Below are 18,496 nucleotides of genomic sequence, written 5' to 3'. Positions count from 1 at the left end.
ACCCATCTTTTTACCCAAGCTACGCGCTCTAGGGATTTCCCCTAAGAGGGCTGCAAGTGTCCTTCTTTTGTGGTGGGCTGACTGTGTGACTGGTCTAGTAGGCTCTGTTGGCCCCTAGCCTGGGTTAGTTGTCAGACCTTTCCTTCTGTGGATGCTGCTGGCTGCTGTTTGGCAGGGTCTGGTCATGAGACAGCTGGCTGTAGAATCTTAGGGGGTCCTGGGGCTAGTGCTGGCTGACCATGGGCAGAGTCAGGGTCTCAAATACTCTGGGACTGTTGCCTGCCCACCAGTGTGTGAAGCCAGATCCTGGCATTAGTGCTGGAGTACTGGAAGGCAGAGATGGTTCCTGGAGTCTTGTTGCAAGGCCCAGGGATCCCAGAGGTCATTTAAGATTATTGGTGGAGGGAGGATCAGTTCCTACACAGTTGTGTATGGGATCTGGGATGTCCAAAATCTTGTGTTGGCCTGCTAGTGTACAGTGCTAAGGCTCGGCTGGTCCCAGGGTACAGTCTGGTCTGTTGTGGGCAGGCTGTGTCTTCAGGCTGTAGGATGGTGGTTTTCTTGCATCTGATGTCTGCCCACTAGTGGGTAGGCTGGTCTAGAGGTTAGTGCAGCTTCCTGGAGGGCGGTCCCATGTCTAGGGGTGTGTCTAGAGGTAACTGTGGGCTCAGGAAGTCTTTAGGCAGCCTGCCTGCTGATAGGTGAGACTGTGCCTCACCCAGTTAGTTTGGCCTGAGATGTCCCAGCTCTGGCATCTACAGACTATTAGGTGGGGTTAGGTCTTGGTGCTAATGAGCTAAGATCTCAAGATGGCAATCACCAGCAGGAGTGTTCCTGTGGTAGAATATTCCCACATGTGACTGCCACCAATGTCTATGTCCTACAGGTAAGCCACAGCCACCCCCTTTGCCTTACCAGGAGACTCTCCAAGACCAGCAGGTAGGTCTAGCCCTGGCTCTTATCAAATTACTGCTTTTGCCCTGGATGCACATGAGATTTTGTGTGCACCCTTTAAGAGTGAAGTCTCTATTTCTCCCAGTCTTATGGGGCTCCTGAAATGAAGCCCCACTGGTCTTCAAGGCCAGATGCTCTGGAGGCTTATCTTCATGGTGCAAGGGAGCCCAGTGTGCAACTCAGAACTCTCACTCTTGTGGGAGAACCTCTGCATTATAATTATTCTCCCAGTTTTTTGGTCACCCATCCAGGGGGATGGGACTTTATTATATCCTGAGTCCACCACCCCTAACCATATTTTTTCAGTTCCTTCTTATGTCTTTAGTTGTAGATCTTTTTGGTAGGTTCTGGTCTTTTTCATCAATGGTTATTCTGCAGATAGTTGTGATTTTGGTGTACTCATGAGAGGAGGTGAGCTCAGGGTCTTTTTACTCTGCCATCTTGGCCAATCTCCTAGGATTCTGCAGTTCTAACAAACGCCCCAGCAGTGCTGAAGATGCCAGTCCATGGATCATGCTTTGAGAAGGAGGGTTTTACATGAGACACCTCCCTTAATCACCATAGTGACTATGAAGTAGTGTTTAATTTCCATTTTACAGTTGAGGAAATTGAGACAGAGTTTAAGAAACTGGTCCAAGGACAAACAGATAGTAAATGGCAAAGCACAGAATTGATTCCATTTTGTCAGGGTTCAAAAACTGCTCTTTCCACCAAGTTAAAAAAACAAACAAACAAAACAAAACAAAACAAAAACAAGAATAAGAATGGGGGCCAGAGAGGACAAAGCCACAATTTGTAATTATTTTTACATGAACATTGGTAACCTCTCTCTTCTTGGGGTAAAATTGAAAGAAGGTTTGGGATCTGGTAGCAGCTATTAGATGGTTACCATAGGTCAGGGTGTGATCCATACATTTTCCTGTTCTCATACATATGATTACTTCATTCACATGTGAAAAAATTACTAATGTATGAATGAAGCTCAGGGCATTTAATATCCTTCCAGAAAAGTCAGTATTTAGTTTTTAACTGCGTAACTTCAAATCTACCTTTGGTTTGAGGGATTACATTAACTGTAAAGGAAAATAGGTGGCCTTTTTCATCCTGGAATCCTTCTTTTGTGGATATTAAGAAATAGTAGTATTGGCATTTGAACTCTCTCCAGATAGAAAAGTATTTTTTTTTATTTTTTCTTTAACCGTTTTTAAAACATATTCATTTATCAACACCAGGTGATTTGTTTGTGATGCTCATCACACTTCTACTGACTTGTATCTCTCACTTCTTTACCAGATCATTAGCTGTGTGAAGCAGGAACTATATGACTTTCTTTACTGCATCCTAGGGGAGTTTTGCACCATGCCTTGCACACAATAAGAAAACATGTGTATGAATGGATGGTTGTATAGGTGATCAAAAGCTCCCTAAGAGTAGAGATAATTTTCAAATTCATGTCATCTATACCCGGGTTTTCCATATGGCAATCAGACATGAGACATAATTTAGGTTTAGAGCATACAGTCACAGTTTTTCCGTGTCTTTGCAATCTTCTTTGGGAAACGCCAGATGTGAACCTTCATATTTGACATCAGAAGTCCACAGATCAAGCCTTGGACTTCTCTGTGAGTAGACATGTGGTCCTGTGGTTGTGCTTCTCTGAGCCTTAGTTTCCTCTACTGTCAAAACAGAGTTGCATGATATAAAATTACTTTGAAAGCTCTAAAATAATACAAAATACCAAGTAAAAACCTCTAGTATTTTGTCTTCAGTAAGGCAACATCTAATGTTGATTGATTTAAAGGTTGCCACCTTCCCTGCCTGAGTTGGTGTAGCCTACAGAATATTGCTGATCCTTTCTTTAATACCAGGACCTTAGAGCTGCTAAGAATATCAGTTTTCAGGCCCTGAATTGAAGAAAAAGTAGAAATTGAGGAATAAGCAACATATGAGAGCCAGAATTGGGCCAAAAAGGTTTGCACCCCTATTCTGGCTTTACTAACATCGTGGTGATGGGAAAAATCACCACGTTCTGAGTCTTGATCCCATCATATATTTCATGGGACAGTATCAGTGCCAATTTCACCAGACCACTTATATGCAGTGCTTTCACCATGGCTAGTACAGACAGCAGTCAGCAAATGGCAGTTACCAGGTAGCTAAGGAGTCCAGTGACTTCGACTCAATTGATCAAGGTCTAGCTTTGTTTCCACATTTCTGTTTGCTAGTCTTTCCATCCTGTCTGAGCTCAGCTTCCCTAAGGAAATCCAAGGTCCCACATCCTCTAGATGGCCAGCATTCCCTAGCTCCTTATTTGCACAAACTGAATTTAAGGATTTTTTTTGGCGGAGGAAAAGCAGACACAAAATGGTTCCTTTTATTTCTACTTTGGTAGAATTGATCATAGCAAGTTAAAAAACAGCTTTATTTATATATTAACCCAGAAAAAATAATGAAAACATTAAAAACAACACTACAGGAAATTTACAAACATAGAAAAGAAATAAGCTCTCTGGAAACAGAGTATGATGTTATTTTCATTTGTCTGAAGTTAAAATGTGTTGCCCTGGGCTTCCCTGGTGGCGTAGTGGTTGAGAGTCCGCCTGCCGAGGCAGGGGACACAGGTTCGTGCCCCGGTCCAGGAAGATCCCACATGCCGTGAAGCAGCTGGGCCCGTGAGCCATGGCCGCTGAGCCTGTGCGTCCGGAGCCTGTACTCCGCAACGGGAGAGGCCACAACAGTGAGAGACCCGCATACCAAAAAAAAAAAAAAAAAAAAAAAAAAAAAAAAATGTGTTGCCCTTCTGCAGTTCCCCATGACTGAAAAAATACATGGAAAGAGATGACCAAGTGAGTTCTGAATATTGATTTCCCCACATTTCATTGAAAGGAAAAAATGTTTTTGTGTTTGATACTTACAGTTGGACTTTTAATGCAATTGCTAACTCCCCAAGTGACTAAAATTCCACCAACGTCGCCTGTCTAAAAGCAAGCATTTGCCCTTCTGTGAAGGACTCCCAGAGGCATTTTGCTGTCCAGGTCAGTATGTCCTTCCCTGACTTCCCCTTGCCAGAACACAAAACATCACATCTGACACTTTGTGTAGCTTTTGTGATTTGAAAGTCTGGTTACTTTCATCTGTGGACAGCTAACTTGCTAGTTTTATTTTTCACTTTATCTTTTTACAATCAATAAAGCTATATAGCTAGTGTTTTAGATACTACAGTAGATACTGAGGTCAGCAGAAAGTACATGCTAATCATTTTTTAATTATGGCTTTAATTTTTATATGATGCCATTTAATTTTATTAGATGTATTAAAGTGAAGCTGTCAGATCACAGGATCTACCACTTCGGTCAGGGCAAGGAATGTCCCAGAGGCTGCATGCAAGTGTATGACTTCATTAAAATGGTCATAATTGGATGTACATTACAATGTGCATACTGTGTACATAAATGTCACATATGATTGGGTGACTGGAATGGTTTTACCACTGGCAACACCTGAGTTAGTGGAGCCACTGTGCTCAGTGCCCCTTAGAGACCACATGGGACTGTGGACTGTGAGCTGACTGTAGACCCAGCATTGCCACCAACTTGTCCCATGGCCTTAGTTAAATCTGTTATTTTGCTTCCTGGACTGTAGATTCTGCATCAGTGAAACGGGGATCATGTCACTTATAGTCTTCTTGGAGAGAAATAAAAAGCAGTACAAACTCAGCCAGGATTATTGGCATTAACCTCCCTGCCCCTGGAAATTAGAGAAAGAAAGAAAAAGAAAGAAAGAAAAAGAAGAAAGAAAGAAAGAAAGAAAGAAAGAGAAAGAAAGAGAAAAAGAAGAAAGAAAGAGAAAGAGAAAAAGAAAGAAAGAAAGAAAAAGAAAGAAAAGGGGAGAAGAGGAGAACAGAATGAGGAGTGTAAGGGATACTGATGGTGCTTTGCCCGCATCCCCTTGGATCCCTCCTCCAGGTTCCAATTTCTTTAGCTTCCAACAGTCTGAATGCTGTCTCAGGCTAAAGCCACTTGACCTTCAAGAGAAGGAAGGAAGACAAGGAAGGAAGGAAGGAACACAAACTCTCAGGTGTTACCTATATTCTAAAGACCTTTTCTGCATCTTCTCCTTCCAGTTCCTTCTTCCCCTAATTCCTATGGGGCTCTCCAGAGTGTACTTTCTTAGTAAATCCCTTGCATACACATCTGTGACTCAGTAAATGAGGAAAAGCACACCTAAGATAGGGAAAAAGAGCTGAGGAGGCAAATCGATCATGGCACAGGCCAAGAAAAATTTTTATCTAGCTTCAGTTTGAAGGGCAGAGACATTTTACACCAAGATTTGTTTATCAATTGTCATGTGCATACATGTACATGTGTATATGTGTGTGTACAGAATATTAAAGACTCTTTTCCATTTTAGCAGGCTGTGATACCCCTGAAAAAAGAACCAAGATAATATCCGATTGTCTCATGGAAGCAGTATTGCCATAAGGATTCTGTACTTCTGTGCATGAATGACTTGCCTGAATTTCCACAACTGGCCACAAATGCCACATGTAGTCAGCCATTAACTAAATAGAAAGGGCTCAACTACATAGGAAATAGAATGCAGAACCTCCTAAAGTGGAATATAAATTAATTGAGCAGACTAATGGCATAAAATTGTATTGGTTGTGTTTCAAAATGGCAGAGAAATGTGCAAAGTTGCTTAATGTCTTAATTTCTACTTTGTTTTCATTGTCATAAGGCAGAAGGAACACTCTTTTAGACTCATGGAGTTTGGAAGGCCTTCTTTCAAAGATTTTTGACAGGTATCTTTGGGCAGACTTAAGGCTACTTTAGTGACATTAATCCAAAGAGGTTTGGTTTGCTGCCTTCTCTCTGTTGTTTTTCCTTGACCCAGACTGCATGCCATTTTCTCCTTGGGTAAAACAAATGATTCCCATGCCATGTCCCCTCCCATCCTTATCTGTACTTTTCTTGTGGCATTTCTTTCCTTACATTAACTGGATGGACACGTGTCTCTCAAATGAAACTCTTTTCAATTCGATCATACATTCACTACATAGTTACTAAGCACCTTCAATATGCAGACTGTTCATCTATGCATGCTACCCTGTTTATTGAGCACCTACTATGTATCCATACTCTTCTAAGCACAGGGTGATCAGAGGTGAACAAGACACTGAGGTCCCTGTCTGGGGAGCTGCAGTCTATTGAGGGAAAAAAGTCAGTAACTAATTCCTGGTAGTGATAAGAGCCACAAAGGAAATGAATCAAAGTGATGTGATAAGAAGTGGGGATGGTGAGTTCAGGGCAGTTTGAGGGTGGGACATTTTGACTGAGAAGGAGCCAACCATGGGAGGTAGGGGAAGCAACTGAGCTGAGAAAGTGCCTGAAATAGGGAGAAGGCCAGTAGAGCTGGCACATGTTGGGCCAGGTGGAAGCTGATAGGAAATAGGGTCAGGAAGGTGGGCAGGGGCCAGACTGGTGGGACCTTGTGGCCATGAGGAGAAGCTTGCATTTCATTCAGCTGGACAATGAAGACCTGTGCCAGATGCCTTTGCTGGGGCCTCCTTATTGTGTTCCCTTAGGAGATGACTGGAATGTGTGTCCATGTATTCTGAATAGTTTCAAGTTCTGTAAATTAGCAGGTGAGGGCATGTCAGAGAGTGGACCACTGTTTTCAAGCTGGCAACATTCTCTTGGCTGGAGCTTTACGCTGAGACCTATGGCTTCCACTATCAGGAGACATACCATACAGAGGGCCTCTGTCCCAGCCTCTCCCCACTCTCCCGCTATGGCCCCTCATCCTGGGTCACACTCTCCAGATTCAAACCCTAACCTGTTTTTTCTCCTATTGTTTTGCCTCAAAAGTGGGGACAGTATCTTGTCAGCTCCTATGACAGGTGCACAGTGAGCATACACTGAATAAAAAGGTGCAGACTCAAAGGCCTGTGCAAGGCCAGGTGAGTGGTACAGGTGGGTAAAGAGTCCCAGGCAGGACCTACAAAGTCTGGGAGGGGAGATCCTGGCAGTAGGAGTCAGCTGCTGGCCATTTGGACATAACAATTCCAGCACTGGCAAAAATACCTGATTTTTTGCAAAAAGCTAGAAATCCATATTATTACATCCTTTAATTTGTAAATATTTATAACTGATTCACATTTTAACACTGTGAGGGTCAAATATGTCTATTAGTTATATAATAATAGCAAACACTCACAAAGCAATTACAAAGTACCAGGTGCTCTTGCAAGCACTTCCATATATACTAACTTATGTAATTTTTAACAACCCTATTAGGCACCATTTTACTCCCATTTCCTTGATAAGAAAACTGAAGTACAGAGAGATTATGTAACTTGTCTAAAATCAGCTAGCAAGTAACTGAGGCACTGGGATCTGAAGCCAAGCTGTGTGCTCAAAAGCCAAATGCTGTCTGTAGGTCAAGCATGGACTCTACTGCCTAGAGTGCCCCATGCCTGTTTTGCCCTGTAATGGAGCTCTGATACCTCTCTAGGCCCCTATCACCTTGCCTGGGAAGTTAGCTTGAAGACCAAACATGGCTGACTGGGGCTGAGCCAGGAGAATCTCATGGAAAGAGGGCAGATTCACTCTGGACATTCAGGCCTCCTTAGGGGCTGAGGTGGAACAGTGCCCATGTACCTGGCGTCGGTGGTGTTACAGTAAGGCACGCAGTGGGGGAGCGCTGCAGTTGTCATTAGCTCCATCATGCACCAGCAGTATGACCTTGAGCTGTATGGTGGTAGGAACACAGAACTAAGGGTCTAACTCTAGGTTCTGCTTTCTTTGTGCCCCTCGAATAAGCTAAGTCACCTCTCTGAAACTCCTCCTCAATAAAGGAGTAAAATAATCTTTACATTGCAGGATTGTTTTACATGAAAGGGAAGAAGCTAAGGTGAGACAGAAAAGATGCCTAAAGGGCAAAATGGAAGGAGGTCAACTAGGCACTTTCAGGACCCTGAGAATGAATGTCTCAAAATTTTCCCCGTAGGTGGCACTCTTGCCTCACCTTCATCTAGCTCTGAAGGAAGTAGTGAAGTAGAGGGCTAAGCTCAGAGGAAACACTTCATGATTGTTAGGTGTTATATATTGGTGAGAAGATCTTTGGGGAATCTGTTATCTGCAAGTGAGAATGAGGGTTTATGACAACTTTCTCAGGCTTGTGAGTACTGCATGGAATACTTGAGATAGGCCACTTGACATGGTGCCCGGCACACAGATGAGAACACACAAAGGGCATTCCCAGGCCTTTGGGCGACTCCAAGTTTACTGCCTCACAGACAGGGGCTGACCTTGGTCAGCCATGGTAAGTGTCAGGAAGCACCTGACAGAGTGGTTCCTATAACAGTGCACTGCCAGCTCTGACAGTGCTATTTGTATGTGTCCTTCAGTCTGAAAAATAAGCACTTCTGCCCAATTTCTAGCAGTTGACACAGAATGCTGACTTGAATATAGCTAATTTTGAAATGAGAGGATTATGCAAAGACATGTTTCCTCCCTCATAGCATTCTGGGGAGGGCCATGACCCTGCTGCTTACCTAACAGTTTGGGGCAACATGGGATACAGGGGAGGGGGCAGTGGTGTGTCTGTGATCATTGCCACCAATTCCCATCTGCCAGACCAGACTCCATCTGAACCAGCACACCCAGTGTGTGGTGCTGTGTCCTGGGAAGAGGCAGCCATGTGCACCTCTCCCTACCCATTCAACCAGTATCTCCTGAGTGTGGGCTCTGTGCCTGGCACTGTGCTAGAAACAGGGTCTGAGGACCAGAATGGTGCAGCCCTTATCTTAGGGCACTCACAGAGGAGGAAACATTTAAGTAAAATCAAGGCAGTAGGAAAGAGACTCTGCTATAAGGAGAGAGAGGCCAGATACATCCCATGGCCTTCCCTGTCAGATTATCAGCTCCTCAAAGCAAACACCCAGCTTATACATCTTTGCATGAGCACCCAGAGCTGAGGGCATAATAGATGCCCAATAAAATCTGTTGATTAAAAATGCAAGTAGACAACAATGCAAAGGGATTCCAAATTTAGAAATCCCAACACACAAAGTAACCGAAATAAAAAGGAAAATTCACTGTTTATAACATTTGCCACATGGTCCCTATAGATCACCATCAATCTCACATAGTGTTAAACAAAGGGAATGGTGCCTCTAAAGGCCTTCAGAAGACTGGAAACTGGCAAATAAAGTTGCCCTTCCAAACACAGGGTGTCAAAATTATTGTGGGATTTAACAAAAACATACAGGGGACTTGCCTGATGGTCCAGTGGTTAAGATTCCGCGCTTCCACTGCAGGGGGCATGGGTTTGGAGGACTAAGATCTCGCATGCCCTGTGACGCGGCCCCCCAAAAGAAATGTATACAAATTCGCTTGCTGTGAAGTAAGGTATCTGCCCTTCTTGGGGGACCATGCTTGCTCAAGGACTTTTTGTTTAGAGCAGCCAGAAAAGTGGTAACAGCCAAGTCATTCTGGAGGTAATTATGGCTCCAAAGCGCAGGGCAGGGAAACCAGCAGGCTGGGGCTGGCCTTCTGTCTAGGGTGGGTCAGGGCTGCTCAATTCCCAGGACTCAGCATAGGCCACTCAAATCATGAGCTTTAGGCAAATTTCCAAAACTGGGGCCTGTTTAGGTGTTTAGGAAAGAGGCCAGGTTCATGGGCACCCTTAATCAAGACAAGGTTGTAAAACGAGTCTGCTAGTTTCACACTGGGATGGGAAAGGGAGAGTGTGATACTTAAAAAATAAAAAATTAAAAATTAAAAGCCCTGATGAATGCTGAAGAATTGAGCAATTAGGAACACATGAAGGAATGCATTAGAAATGACAGTAATAATCCTTGAATTTATAAAACTTATATAAATTTGCATTTCACACATATTACCCCATTAATCCTCATTTTTAACAATTTAAAATTGATTTTGTGTGTTTCTGATTTTTTAGTGAAGCTTCATAACCATGCTGGGCTACTTTCACAGGATTGTAGAGGTCTATGAGGAGACATTGTAAAGATTTATCCTAAATCATGCAGCAAAAAAATAACATAGAGGAAAAAAAAGAACCATTACTTCTCATCCCTCCAACCAAATATGAGGAATCCATCTTGTCCTCTCTGGGCTCCCACAAACTTGGCTTGAACTTGCCTTTTCCTAAACCCTCCAACTCTGACACTAGCTTTGTGTGCATGATTCTCACATCCTCTGGGATCCCTGAAAGATCTGGGGCCTTGTCATCCATTTTTGAACCTCTGGTGCCCAGTTGAACTCTCAATAAATATACAATATAATTAATAAATAAGTGAATATTAACATGAGTAATGCTTTGCAATATTTCTTGTGTTGGGCAGTAGTTTCTCCAAGTGCAGAAGCCACATATTCCCAGGTTGACTGTATTTTCCTTAAGGCAGCAACCATGTGTCATTATTTTTTTCCTTTTTGTCTCATTCTGCATTTGATAAAGTGACCAATAAGTGCCAGAAGCTAAATAAATGTCTGTTTATTAAGTTAACTCAAATTTTCTTCATGATTCAAACAACCACCATGAGAAGACAGCAGAAAGAAACACATTTAGGGGCCTCCATCTTCCTTGTGGATCAAAGGTGGTCTTGGTTTAAATTTTCCCCAAAGTAGAGCTTGAGACAAGGATTTGAATACAAGTAGTTTATTTTGATGAAATAAGACAGGGAAGGGAAGGCAGCAGTAAGAGGTGTGTTATCAAGTCAGGGACCACCAAGGGCAACTGAGCTGAATCCCACTGGGGAACACTGGGGGACAGTGTTGAACACACTCAGAGTTATCCCACCCCAGGGCTGAGGGAGCTGAGATATTCATCCAACAACCCCTGTTAATCATTTTTGGGCCGCTCCTAATTGATTGCCTAACACTTTGAACCTGGTATGGTTCTGGCAGCCAGAAAAAGTCTTTAGGCAGAAGAACGCAAGTCGTAGCTGTTGAGAGTCTGAGCAGAGTACACAGAAATGGTGAGCACTGATGACATCTGCTGTAATTGCTCTTTAAATATGGAGTCAAGAGAGATATGAGGTCCAGACCTTGACTGGGAACCCTGGATTCCAACTCTGGGTTCAGAGTTCTCAGGATTTTTTGCCTCTTTCTTGGCTGCCCCAAGTAAGTGGAGGACTCACCATCATTCTTTGGATCCAGAGCTTCATGACAGGAATGAAAAAGCCTGCCAGGGCTCTGTGATGGAACGGGGAGCACTGACTCAGGATGCCCTGGCTTGCATCTCAGCTCTGCTTTTAATCAGCTGTGTGGCTCCCTCTTTGGGTCTCTATTGAGGACAATTTGCAGGGTTTGTAAGAACCCTCCCTTCTTGCTCTAGTAGGCTCAGCAGACTGTATAGTTCCTCTCTTTGAATCGTAGTTTTTTTTTTTTGGTTGATATTTTTTGCCTTTACATAAGTAATATATAATGCATGTTTATTGTAGCACGAATAGAAAAATGTAGATAAGTAAATAACCCATAATCTTATGGCACAGAGAAGACTACCATAAACTTTTTTGGTGCACACCCTTCATAGACACACACACACATACACACACACACAAACATTCAACATCAGTGAGTATGCTAAAATTGTCCAAAATCTATTCTAAGCTCTTGAAACACCAAGGTGAAAAAGCATACTAGTTTGCTGGCATTCCATTGAAGGCCACAGAAAACAAACACAATATAAATAAGAATTTCAAATAATAACTGTGCAAAAACAGGTGATATGATGAGAGAAATACAAATTCCAGTTAAATAAGAGGTGATATTCTGCTGTTCTCCTTTAAAAATAGAGTAGGTTTTAGGATAGGCTGAAAATAAGACAACTCTAGCAAGATTTAAATGGTCTTTGGCACTCAGGGTCTCTTACAGTAGTATTTTAAAAGTTTTTTTATCCCTATTTTCTCAGACTTTAAAATGAAGATCTATGTGCCCTTTGCCAAAATACTGCTGAATATAAAGAGAAACCAACATAAGGGGACATTTAATGATTTAAGGCCAGAAACTATCATAGATTAAAACAGCAGGAGTGTGTGAAATATGATCTGCATACTTTAAATGAGTGGCCTTGATCTGTTGTTTCCAAAGTACCCCCTCCTTCCCCAGCATCAAGCTCTTAGTTATACTCTTTTTGTACAATTACTTGGCAGCTCTCTCTGCCATGGAACACTCCCTTCCTCATTATTTCAGGTCTTTTCTCAAATATTATCTTATCGGAGAGGCCTTTCCTGACAAGTATATATAAAGGAGCCCCCCCGCCACCCCCCGCTTCACTGTTCTTCATAGGCCTTATTTGTTTGTTTGCCTCTCTCCCCAAACTGCAAAATCCATGATTTCTCAGGAAACAAGAACATTCCCTGGCACGTGGTAAACATTCAATAATGATTGTTTTTGTTTGATGAAGAGTAGGTGTATCAAGTCAGGAGAAGGAGGTCACTTTAGGTTGAAGGAGGTTAAGAAAGACTTCTGTGTAATGTCAACATTTGAGCTAAAACCAGAATGACAGGAAAGAGACACCCAAAGAAAAATCTAGGTCAGAGATTGGCAAACTTTTTTTGTACAGTGCAATACAGTAGATGTTTTAGCCTTTGTAGGCTCCATGTGATCTCTGTCACATCTGCTTCTAAAAAAGAACAACAACAAAAAACCCTCTAAAATTATAAAAACGTTTTTAGCTCATGGCTGTACAAAAACAGGCTATGGGTCATAGTTTATTGACCCTTCTCTACAGGGAAAGCATTCCAAGTGAGGGAGCAGCTAGTGCAAATGCCCTAAAGTGATATGTACTTAGAGAATTTAACAGACAGAAGGATGGCCAGTGTGGCTGGAACATAGTGACCAGGTCCCAAAGAGAGAGGAGGAGGAGAGAAATCCAAAGATCTAGGAGGGACCAGACAAGTGGGACCTGTAGGTCATAGTAGGACATTTCTATTTGATTCTAAATGCAATTGGGAAACCATTGGAGGATTTTAAGCAAAGGGGTGAGATGATACAATTTACCCTTCACAAAAATTCTCTAGCTGCTTATGGAGAAAAGCATTTGATGGGGAGAGGAAGGGAAGTGAGGCCAGGCAGGGGTGAAGCAGGAAGTAGATGAGAGATGAGGTGAAGAAGAGACACCAACAGACTTGGGACACAGCACTATAGGAGTTGTTTTCAACCTGCTTCTTTTCATTTAACACCTAATCTGTGGCATTTAATATCTTTTAACCCTGTCTTTTCATATAATAGAAATAGAAATCTTCAGAATATCATATTGTACTATAATTTATTTTAGCCATCTCTAAAAGGCAGGCATTGAAATTGTTTCCAATTATTAGATATTAAGAATAATATTCCAGCAGTGCTTGATTTGCTCAATCTATTAGCCTAACCAAGATAATCTCTCTGATGGAAACTAAAATTTTGGTGGTGAGCACTCTTATAGTGTATGCAACGTTATACACTATACATACATAATGTATATATAAACTACACATAATGTGTAGTTAAACTATATACACATTATGTATATATAAACTATATATACATAATGTGTATATAAATTATATACACAACTTATATAATGTTATACACCAATGTTACCTCAAAAAAGAAAAAAAAAAAAAAACCCTAGAAGGAAAAAGAATCCTTTGAATTGGTCTCTAGTACTCATGTAGGGCTCCCATATTCCCTCCATTTCAGGAAGAGCCAGAAAAGCAAGTAAATAATATCTCCTGTCTAGTGACCTCTCCTAGGGTCTGGAGTCCTCCAAGGTCCTCATTAGCATCCCTTCCCTGTCAGCACCCCCATCCCTCCTCACCCACAAACCTTCGTGCCCTTTGTTACCCACCGTTTTTCCTTTGAACAATTCCTTTGGATCTTGTCTCCTACTAAATTCTTTTTCCCCCGATCAACCTCATTTTGCTACCTGAGAGATCATTTTCTCCCCGGATCTGGCGTACTAGCAAACTAGAGAACTTGCGGGTTAGGTAGACTCGAGAGCGCACAACGTGGTCCTTCCTGGCTATTGGCTCCTCCCTCCACCCCCTCAAATGGTCCTCCCCAGTGATTGGCTTTCCTCTGGGATATGGCCCTCCCCACCCCATGTTGCCCTTTCCTGCTTTATGGTCCTTCCCAGTGACTGGCCCTCTTCTGTGATTAGTCCACCCCAGTGACTGACCCTTCCTCACTAAACTTCCCAGTTAGAATCTGTGAGGACCTCAGGGAGAGAGTTCTCATCCCGCTTCAGGCAGGAAATTATGATAGTTCCACAAATGACCCAGCTGAGAGCAGGCAGCAGGAAAGGAAACCCAGGCTTGGGTTCCCTTTCCCTTTATGGACCCACAGAGGGCTCTACCTCCCTGTAAAACCTGAACAGACAGTTTTAGTTGGAATTCCAGAAGCAGAGCCCTCCTCCAGAGGCAGCAACCAAGAAGAGAAGGAAATCCAGGATTCTCTGGGTGGGCTGATGTTGAATCTCCCACACACTCACCTCTATTTTTTTTCCTTGTTCCCCTTCTCTTCATTCTAACTGAGTTGTGCATTCACTGCCCTTAATATAGAAGACTGGTTTGGGCTGAGCTGGGAGGTTGAGGGGAGCTGAGGAGTAGCAAGAGACATGGACATTTGAAAAGTCTCTGAGATGGGAATGTGAGCCCCTGGTGATCGAAGAAAAGGTATGGAAATCCCAGAAACACTGGGGAATCTGAACTCAGGACCTTTGCTAATTTCTATGGAATCACATGTCTCTGTTATGGGATCTCCCCAAAGCCAGGAAGATGGGATCTCCCCAAAGCCCAGAATATTAGGGCAGACAAGGTAGGTCCTCAGAGCCCAGGCTGGGCAGAAACTGTATTTCCTAACAGCCCAGAGTGTGCCCACAATATAGTCTCCCACAGCTCAGGACTGGAAGACACAGTTGTCCCTCCAGCCTAGGACGGTGCAGATATCTTAGTCCTACATAACCCAGGATGATGCCAACATAGTCATCCCTCATACCCAGTACTGAGCAGACACCATAGTCCCTCACAGCCCAGGACTCTGCACACATTTTATTCCCAACAACCCAGGTCTGTGCAGACACCCACTACCTTAGAGCCCAGCGTGGGGCAGATAGTAGTCCCTCATAGCTCACAAGTGGGCAGGCACTGAAGTATCTCACAGCTCAATACTGGAAAGATGAGAAAGTGGCTTAAGTAGACCTTGTTAACAGAATCTTGGGCATTCAGAGTGTGTGTACAATGACCGAAGCGCAATAAGAACCAGACAGCACTGTAGATGTCAGTGTGGACAGAGGCTGCCCAAGGATAAACCACCCTCTCCTCAAAACTAATGTTTCAAAGTAAGATGAGTCTTACATATTTAGATGCTACTCTGGGGAGAATAACATTTCTGGATTAAATTTATCTGGATTAACTATGATGCAAAAGTTATGTTACTGAAAAATATATTAACTCCTTTGTGCACACTTGGATTTTAAAGAATTAAAGTAACCAGCCTTCACATTTCCCTAGGTTCCATAATCCTTTTGCCTCCATGTTAGGAGACCATTATGGGAGCACATGGAGAAGGACACCCTAAATGTGCTTTTGTACTACCTATCTTCTCACAGGATGGTTCCCATTGCCAAAAAATGTGGGCTGTTTAGCTCTCAGTACTCAAAGGAAAACCTTTCACAGAAATCAACCTTGATGTCCCCATCTCAGCCTCCTTAAGAGGTTTTCTTAGAGGACCCTCAGGCAGTGTGGGTTACATGTTAGATGGAAGCTTTATTTTCCCCCAAAGATATTTCTTCAACAGCCTATTTCTACCAGGAAATCCAGCCCTTATCACTGCCTTTGACAAAAGAGCCCTTCATGCTTAGTGTTGCTCTCATTGCTCCTGTTTTCTCTGTGTTTAGACAGAGACAGTGGATTCATGTTTTATTAAACAGTGGTAAGCCTGGGAAAATCAATTAGCAAACAGAGTGATCAACAGTAATCATGATCACTACCATTTGCCAAGCTCTTATTATGTGCCAGACACCGCACCAGCACCTCACGTGCATTGTCTCACTTTATCTTAACACAAGGAGGCAGGAATTATCTTTTTCACTTTGCAAATGAATAAGAGGCAGAGAGAGGTTAACGGACTTTCCCAGTCACAGAACTGCTAAGTGTCAGATCAGGATTTCAAAACAGGTGTTTGTGATTCCGTAGATCTTGCACTAAGCAGCTGGGGCTGCAGCCAAGCCTCACACTGCACACTGTGAGACTTCAGGGAGTTACCAGGGACCAGGATACCCCAAATGCAGCCGGGTTGGGGCAGGTTGTGAGCAGCCTGGAAGGGACCCTATGAATGATTTGTGTACCTTTCTTTCCACAAGTGGGTAATTTGGTTTCCTTTCTTATTTTCTGCTTTTGTTTTTTAATTTGAAATAACACCATCCAGTTGGCAAAGCCTGTGAGGAAAACCATTTTATTACTTCTTCTAGATATAATATGAAAAATTGCTGACCCATAGCTCTGGATCAGGAGCCAATTATGTAAGGTCTTTTAAGAAGGGGACAGATGGCATGTGGAGTTGCAGACGTGGGGCTCTCAGATGAGATTTTGTGGAGGAGTTAAGGCCCACATTCTTGTTCTCTTCCTAATATAATCATCACATTAGAGTAAGAATGAACCCTTTTCATGAACTGCAGTTGAACTTTGTGATGATATTTACAAGGAATGCCTCTGAGCCCCGATGGAAGCCACACTACCTCCATGATGTGTTCACTGAGCCAACCTGCCAAAGGGTCAGATATTCTGCATTTGGGGATTTCAGTGTATGCCGCCTTGACTGTTCTATCTTTGTTGTCTAAATTTGCCTCTCCAGACTGTTTTCTGGAGAAGCAGGAGTTGGCTTGCACTTTCTTTTGCTCACTCACTCAGCGTCTGGCAGTGACGGGCATTTCAGCTCTCAGTAGTCACTTGCTGTTTGATAATGTCTGTTTGAGCCTCAAATCTTACTCTTTAATAGGAACAATAATGGATGTACACATTTTAGGGGTGTTGGGAGGATTAAAGATAACGTAGGCAAAGTATTCATCACTTTGCATGATATATAGCAGGCAATTAATTAATGGTGGCTACTACAACGTGTTTCAGAAAGAAATGCTTGCAAATGGTACTCAAGTTGTTTTCCTTCAAGGAGTGGGATTATGTCTCCTGGAATTCTGTGGAAATGGGTCATCTGTGTTGTCATTTAACTTTCTTATCGATCTTAATCCACCCACTGATGAGACCTTCTGGTGATGCTGCCCTGGAAGGTGTAATTAAAAATAAACAAAGCAAAACCAAACAAAACAAATATATGAGAGAGTTGAGGAGTGAGGGCTGGGAGCAACATGGTAACAGGTTGGAAATGGAAAAGAGGCAGTGATAAAATAGTCTCCACACCTAAGAGAATGGAGCAATTACTCAAGACCTAAGGATTTTTTACGAAATGGTAAAGGCAACATGGGAGAACTGCTGGGGAAGAATCACAGATCCAGGTAACTTGGGTCTGTCAGGGGCCTTCTAGATGTCTAGCGGTCATATCCTCTCATTGTATATGTAAGCAAGAGGGTATCAGAAAGGTGGAGGGACTTGTCCAAGATCCCAGAGGAGGTAAACACTTGTTCTTCTGTGTTGTGTTCTGCTTCCAGGATACATGTATATTCTTTTGGGGAAATCACCTCCACTCCCACATTTAGTTTATGTGCCCCAGTTAGACTCCAGGGCCCTCTGGTTCCAAGTGATTGCATGTGACTCAAGCCTGGGCAGTTGGCCCCTCAAATGCCCTAGAGATGGTGATTAATTCATGGCACATCCTGTGACCCAACCTAGTCCAATGAGAATGGCACCCAGGACGAGTGTAGGAGTTATTGGGAATAACAGATTCTTTCCCACTGGATTCGATGTTGGGAGAATGTGAGGGTGGAACATTTGGGAGTCCTTTAACCACCAGGTGGAATCTGAGAATAAAACATCAGGGAGGAAAGCAGAGACAAAAGATTGGGTTCCAGTGACATTTTTTTTTTCTTTTTATGAGCTCCTGGATCAAAGCACACCTGAAGATAACAAACTTGTTGCATTTTCCAGTTATGTGAGGCAATTAATTTCCTCTATTCTTGGCCAGTTTGTGGTGAGTTTTCTTTCACTTTCAACACTCATAGTTCTGAGACACTGGGTCTCAGTGGGGAATACAGTAGAATGGTTTACTCAACATCATTTCCAGTCTCTTTCTCGTGGGTTTTCCTTTACTGCAGGAATGGCGGAGGGGGAGCTAAAAGCTCCAAATTGAAGAGTTCTTACAGCTAGGACTCTGTGTGTGATTAAGGTTTTACCAATCAGATGCATTCCTGTAAGACTTGATTTACAACAAAGTTAAACGGGGAAAGAGAGGAGACATCCATTTTATCAATACTTGTGCAGAGAAAGCAGTTGTAGGGGTGTTTCTTAGTCTCCATATGCTGCCAAAGTGGTAGAACCTGGGGTTAGTGCTTAGGACAGAGACATGTTGATTTACCCCTG

The sequence above is a fragment of the Hyperoodon ampullatus genome (genome assembly GCF_949752795.1).
Source record: "Hyperoodon ampullatus genome assembly, chromosome: 18".
NCBI classification, from domain to species: Eukaryota; Metazoa; Chordata; class Mammalia; order Artiodactyla; family Ziphiidae; genus Hyperoodon; species Hyperoodon ampullatus.
The sequence above is the reverse complement of the archived record's forward strand: the minus strand, read 5'-3'. Positions refer to the sequence as shown.